Below are 7780 nucleotides of genomic sequence, written 5' to 3'. Positions count from 1 at the left end.
GGACTCTAAACCCTGTAGGACTTTAGTTAAATATCGTTTAACTGGGACGTTTTCTGGGGGCTTTACATTATTAAAACGTAAACAGTGAGAAAGAGAAATAAAAAACTGTAGAACTTTAGTTGAGACGCCTTCAACTGGGACTCCAACCCTTTGGACTTTAGTCAAAACACCCTTTGACAAGGACTCTAACCTCTCGGACTTTAGTCAAAACGCCGTTTGACAAGGACTCTAGCTCTTTTAAAATTAACTTATGTTTCTGTTGTTATCATGTATATCATTAAAACACAAACAGTGAGAAAGAGAAATTTAAATAAATTAATAAATAAATAAAAAGAAAAGATTAAAAACATTAAAAACACCGAAAAATAAATTAATAAATAGATAAAAACTAGAGATAAAAACATTAAAAACATCAAAGACATCAAAACCCACACTCTAATCCTAATTTAGCCTTAAGAAACTCTAAACAGGTTGGTTTTAAGTTGAGATTTAAAGGCACCCAGTGTTTCAGCTGTTTTACAGTTTTCTGGAAGTTTGTTCCAAATCTGTGGTGCATAGAAGCTGAATGCTGCTTCTCCTCATTTGGTTCTGGTTCTGGGGATGCAGAGCAGACCAGAACCAGACATGACTCCATCGTATTTTTGTTTTTTTATAGAAGTAGCTCATTTCTTCAATTTAAAGGAATCAAAATAGCCAATTTCACCGAAAAAAACAACAACAAAACAGTCTGAACAGGTCGTTCCCAGGCAGAAACCTTTAAGACGGATCATAAAACAATTTGAAGCATGTGAGGGCTTCTTCGGTAGTACCAACATTCATATCTGTGTCTCAATCACAGTAAAAGCACAGTTGAGAGAGAAAGGATGTGTGTGCTGCCCTTTTGACTGTTTGACAATGAGAAGAAAATGAATGGCAGGTGTCAGGGTTTTCCCTCTGACTTTGGTACACTCTGAAGGATTTTAACAGAAAAATGTGAGTCCTAGAGCAATTTTGAAAAGATTTTTATGAAAGTAGACCCTCAGCACAAAATTATAAATATATGTCAGGCTGAGAGAGCAATAATTGTAGGTATGAGGGGAGTTGAAAAATCTTCAGCAGTCAGAAATCCAGGTTGTCTCATCCCGTAGTTGAGCTGCAGTTACACTCTAATTTAAGGAAAAAACAAAAACTTTGGTGCAGTTAGAGACAATTTGTGGAAAAATTGTAAATAGTACTGAGATGCTGCCTTGACTTCTGAACAAAGCACAGACGTATCTACAAACTAAAAGTTGAATGGCATTTCTAGGTTGCCATGATGGCACAGCGAGTCCCTAAAATAAGTAGATTTTCAAGATTATTGAAAATCTGACCCTATTGACTTGACTGGGTTTTTTGGGGCATAGTTTATTGTCACCTATTACATCGTGATGGTAACTCGAAACGCCAATAGAGTTAATAGCACCCTACTTGAGATCAAGCTGTACGCTTTGATATAATATTTGATACCAAATTTTAGGGGTGCATGCAGCGGCTTCTGTCATCTTGCCTCCAGTGAGGGCTTGGGGTTCTTTTTTTGGGTGTAGTTTTTTGCCTATTATGTCACCGTGGCAACAGAAGTAGTAGGTATCTTCTCAAGATCGGTCAGAGCTTGTGCCATTAGCACCTCGCATACGTCATTTACCCAGGATGCAATGTAAATGAAACAACAAATTTTTATTTGAATTTATAAAAACTGAACAGTCTACAATATTTTTACTGCATTGCTGTTTTTAAGTTAAATAAATCTTTTTCAAATGAAGTCTATTTTTACAATTAATCATTTCCCATTAAGATTTGTAAATACTTACTAGGTATTTTGAACTAAAAGTTATACTGATTTGCCTCAGACAATGTTTTTCTGCCATTTAAAAGAACCTCACAGATGCTCTTTAAATTTGGTTATTTTCCTGAATATGTCGGAATCACATCTGACTTAGCATTGCGACTAAAATTAGCTTCCACTTCAGCACTGGTATTTTACCTGGATAAACAACTACTGTGTGAATTCACATGAAAAAGAAAAGTGATGTTAGACTCTGAAAGGGCCTTTCAACATGTACAAGAAAAAACAGAGTTTCAATATAATGAAACGACCAAACAGTAACAATAATGTGCACGGTAAAAATGATCACGAAGACCTCTGAGGAAAAGAAGAAAAAGGTCTTGAATGTGCACCGTAATTAGTCGAAATGCCAAAGCAACTAACTCTGCATGGTGTCGGCCATATGTGCTGGAGTCATAAGCACCAGCTGTAATGCATTCACTACATATGCTGTGCCACAGAGCTTCACACAACTTCCACACTAATATTTAAGTCAGTGTTTGATGGCACCTAAATGGAGAGGCATCATCAGCTAAAAGCAGCCTCATTTATTCTGCAAAACTGCTCAAACGTGTGAGCGTACCATACTGCAGTCGGCCACGGACATTTCCTAATCGTTTACGGTGATGTTTGATTGGTTCCGTATCTATCAGCGAGGCACACACAGACATGAGGCACATCTATATGCAAAATGTACACACTTTATGTTTCCTCCTAGACAAATGCACGTGCATATTCACTGTAAAATTCATGTGAAGCTCATATTCATTCATTTTCCAACGGTGGACATCTCAGTCTTTGAAATATTCATTTCAATATGTTTTTTATGTTGAGTGATTTCCTCCACTGTAGCCATGGGATCTGTTATCAGCAGTTGCTTCTCATTGGAGAAGCTTTACCTGTTTATGGGAAACAGAAACAAAATGGAGAGTCATTAAATAAAGTTACGCCGGGCTGTTCGATATGCTACGCTCAAGCGTCCTCAACAGCTAAGCACCAAAGGATGTTGCTGATGATGATGTTTGTGTGCCTCTTTGTGTGAAAGCTGCAGAGTACCTGCACATTCAGATAGTGTGGATGTCTGCATATTGAGATTTAGCTGCTTTACAAAGCACATAACTACCTGACTAATGACTTTCCTGATGTCTAAGCCCCCACCTCGTTTTCGGACAAATCGTCCGCAGTAGGCACAAGCACATTGGCTAAACAAGTCAGCAGCTAAATGCCTGTAAATCAGCTTTTTTACTGCATTGTGCAGAGTGTCATGAGAGCTGTTTATGCTTTCACAAATACAAAGGTACTTCATAAACCCAAAAAACAAGAGGACAAAAAGGAAACAGGTAAAAAAGAAAAAAATGTCTCTTTCACTTTGAGTGTCAATGAGTTCCAAGTTCAATAAGGGGTTATCAGTTATTTTGATTAAGAACATATTGAACTTAATCTATAAGGTTTGAGACAATATCCATGAAAGAAAAATTGCTTCTAGAAGGAACAGTAAAAGATTTCTAAAATTATGTAGTAAACTGTTTAAAGTTTAATCTATGTGCTTTCTGGTGCAAAGGAGTACTCTGTTTCAGCAAATACTTCATAAGAAATTTAGCAATTAGCACATGCTGATGAAATGCCATCTCTGCAGCATCTTTTTTTTTTTTTTTTTAATGACTAGAGCTAGTGGATAGCAAAGGATTAGTCCACTAACTGACTATACCATATCAAGGTATATATACTAAGGTGTCAAATCCACAAAATATATCATTACTGTGACTTAAAAACCTTTCAGTAAGAAGCCAGAGAACAAACCGGAGTAAACAGAGTTAGTTATAGCTGTGTAGTGCACATGGTGTTGTCTCTCCCCCACCTGTTGCTGAGCAATGCCAGTAAATTGCAAAAGGAGCCCTGAAAAACACAGAGAGTTATGATTCGAAAACTAAAGGAGGCACCAGCGATCACTCTTAATAACTTAACTGTCATGTTTGTTGCTGAATATGAACAAAGGACAGGTACAAGGATATGATACAAATGAGTGAAAACTAACTGAAACTGAACATATCACAAAAGAGACAGGGCCTAAAAGAAGAGGAGCACCAGGAAAAAATGTGATGGTAACTAAAGCATTGATAAACTGACTGGCGCTCATACCACTCACTCTAACCAGTTAGGCCAGAAAACATGATGAAAGTTGACAGTTTTATGCTTTTACATTCTGTCCAAATTCAGCCTACATAATGTCAAGCTGACAGTCAAGCTTGATTAAAGATGGTTTGACCGTTACGATGACTTCATGTAAATGGGTTTTCACTCCAACAACATGTTGCTGTGTTTGGGAGTTGCACAATGTAGTCTTTTTCATGCAAATCTTGCCTGTTCAGTGTAGAACTGCCCTCTAACCTAACATACTTGTTTTTTTTTTGTTTTTGTTTTTTTGTTTTAATTGTGAAAGGAAGCCAGAGCACAGTGTTGCCAGATTGGGTGGGTTTCTGCCCAATTGGGCTGGTTTTGAACAAACAGCTTTGGGTGGGTTGTTGGAATCTCGACTGCTTTTCACATTTGATGTAGTTTATAGAAACCGTTCAGAGGAAAATTAATTCAAAATAGTTGTCACTGTGTGGCAGAGAAGCAGAAAACCTTTAATAAAATTTAATTTTATTGCATTTTATCGTATTAGTTTATGTATTTTGAAACATCTAGTCTTTTGAATGTGAAATCATTAATGATTAGCCATTGGTTAATCAAGTGTCATTATGTAGAAGTATTGTAAAGCACAAATACCAGACATCACAGTGAACTGATGTAAGGCACTATTACCTTATGTCATAATTTAAAAATACAGTGCCACAAAAAAATCAAGTTTTGTGTTCCAAGTATCCTTTGCAGTCCCAGATCTGGTTCTGGTCAGAACGTCACAAAGACCATCAAAAACACCACAAGTCTACTTTGGCACTGTTAGTGTAAGTTTCAATAGAGATTGAGATTTGGGCTGGTTTTGTTGGAGTTGGCTCAGTTTTACGCTGTTTTTGGGCTGGAAGCTGTCAGTCAGATCTGGCAGCCCTTACAGGAGCAGTAAGTAAAAAGAAACCCCATCTAATGGATGGGCAGAACATTAAACTCCACAAAGAGAATCTGAAACTCAAAACTGTTTTACCCTGTTTGCAGTGGTGGTGTCCAAAGTCAGTCCTCAGGGGTCAGTATCCTGCATTGCTTAGTTTTTTCATAGATGCAGCACACCTGAACCAATAAACGTTTGTTGGCAGGTTACTACAGAACCTTTTCATTCTGTGGAGGTATTTGGATCACTTACTCACACACTGATAGCTGTAAGTGTCACTGCAGCCTGCATTGTTAGGGTAACAGATGGACTTAACAGGGGTTGGAACCAGCAACCCTCAGGTTCCAGGATGAACCCCTGCCTCCTGAACTACTTTGACAGTTTTACAAATCGTAAGGATAAACTTTAAATCCGACAAATGTGCATTGGGTAATGATGAAGCTCATTTCCTTTACAAAAAAATATTTCTTTGGAAAAAAATATTAATATGTAACATGAAACAATTTAAGAGAAACCTAAAAGTACAATTTCCTTCCAACTTCCATCAGTGTACATGAGCTAAATACTATTTTTTGTTTGTTTGTTTTCTTTGTCCTTTTACCTGATCTGTTACATCACTGAGGTTACGTCGACATTTGCCTGCCTCGTTTCTGAAGCAGAAAATAAAAAGTTTAGAGCTTTCTGCTCCTTCTTGTTAGGAACTCCCATAGGATTGCCTGCGGCTCTGGTTCTCAAACTTATATTAGCAAGTGGGTTTATCTCCAATTGTTGAGCTCAGCTCAGCTCTGCGAGCTTTACTTTAAATGATTCACAAACTACTCCGTTTATTTAACGTATATATGAAAATAGAAAACTAAAGAGAAAAGTTCGGCTTCCCTTATTTGAAGTTGAGTGGAAAGGAAAGTGACTCTGTCATTCTTCTGGTTTTATACCTTTCCCTACTTGCAAGTCAAATTACCCTGCACAGTGTTGTCAGTCTCTTGCCTGGAAGCATGCTAATAGACAGTGTAACTAAGTGTTTTAATTCAAAGTGCACTCATATTTAATTAAGTGTATGGTAATAGCTCTGTCAGGAGAGAAACTTTTATCCCTTCTGACGCTAGCCTTTTGTTTTTGCCTGACTGCTACCTGCGGTGCTGTGTGGATTGTTTCAGGATAGCTTCATTTGCATGGCCCTCAGTCAAATTTTAATTCAGAAAGCCCCACATGAAGGTATGCTAATCACAATTACAGGTTTAAATTTAAAGACTCCCCCTTTGATGTTTCAGAGGGCCAGACTCACAGAATGTAACAATTTATTAAATCAGGGATTTCAGAGGAAAAACTTGATGAACTTTGACCTAGCACATAGAAAACCGCAGGGGCCATGTTGTTGATTTATCTCAAAGATTTAGCCCTCATGATACTCTGTGTGATTTGTAAAATTCGTATTGTGGAAGTGAACAGTCAATTCATGCCTAGGGCTCTACTTTGACTATAAAAGTTGGGACTTAGATATATTAATAAATATCTCCAATATATTAGATGAAGTATTGGTTTTCACAATTGGTGACCACATGATGTGTTTTAATATTTTTTTATGTTTTCATGATGTAAAGCACTTTGAACTGCTCTGTTTCTGACATGAGCCACACAAATAAACTTGATTCAACTAGATTGCTTCATCCTGAATATGTTTGAAACGTCTATTATATTTCTGGAAGTACAACAAAATATTGAATAATTTTTTGTTACAAGGACATTAAAGTTAAAAATGGAAAAAAAATTCCAACATATGGTCTAGTAAAACCTGAACTGAAACTTTAACATGTTGTTCATAACTGAACTGGCAATTTGGAAAATTTTTACTGTATTTTTGAAAACAAAGAAATCAAAATACTTTAAATTAATCAACACACTTTCACCTTGGGACCTCTTATGAACCTAATAATAATAATTATACATGCAGTGTTTATACCTTCCTCCCTCCCAGTCCTGGTTGTGTGAGGTCAGGGGTTATCAATGGTTAATGAGCCAAAGGTCGACATGGAAAAGTCAAATTTCGGTTGCAAAGGAACAAACAACCACGCGCACCCAGAGCTGGATTTTAACTCAGTGCAAAGATTCCAATTAAAAGCATAAAAATCTAGGTGGCACTTTAACTATTTGCTGTCAACCACAACCATATGTCACCAAGTGTGTCTCTGTTTGGTTTCGTAGCCGTAAAATAAATGAAATGGGAAACAATCAATCCTTTCGAAAGTACCTTTCTTTCACCCGACTGCTGAATAATGAGATCAACCTTTTTACAGTCCAAGAAGAGCCTTGTCGAAAAGCCATTCAGTTTTAGTGCCTTCATCAAATATTCAATCTTCATCTACTGTTGGGGCTCGTCCGTGATCATCATCATAAACAGTCCCGAATCCTAATGAATCCTCCTGATCAATGCGAACCATTGATTCATTGTCGTTCCAAGACTTTTGTGAATCACTTTCTCACCAAAAGAAAAATACCTTCCAGAAGATATTTTACCTAAGTAATAACTGCAATTCTTTGTCTCATTATGTTTTCAGTGTAGGCAAAAATAATACAATCTTGGTTGAGAACCTATTCAAAAAGAGAAGATCAGCTCGAGAGACAACAAGTATTCGGAAAAAAAAACTGAACCATGTAGACAGCTCAGGTACAATGATGCACTTTTTATAGTTGCCTGATTAGAACAATCTCAGTAAATGTGCCTGAATGGATGATCACTGATGACTTTCTGTTTCTGAAGACTTTGGCCAGAAGAGTCTCAATAAAAGCAACTTTTTTTGTTTCTGTGAGTACATATTTTTACTCACTCAAACTGAACCACACTGCTGATTGAGGAAGCTGCAGTACAAATAAAAAAATAAATAAATAAATAAAGACAA

This window comes from Poecilia latipinna, unplaced genomic scaffold (assembly GCF_001443285.1).
Source record: "Poecilia latipinna isolate Pla-1442-1.1 unplaced genomic scaffold, P_latipinna-1.0 Scaffold1794, whole genome shotgun sequence".
Taxonomy (NCBI): Eukaryota; Metazoa; Chordata; class Actinopteri; order Cyprinodontiformes; family Poeciliidae; genus Poecilia; species Poecilia latipinna.
This window is presented reverse-complemented; position numbering follows the sequence as displayed.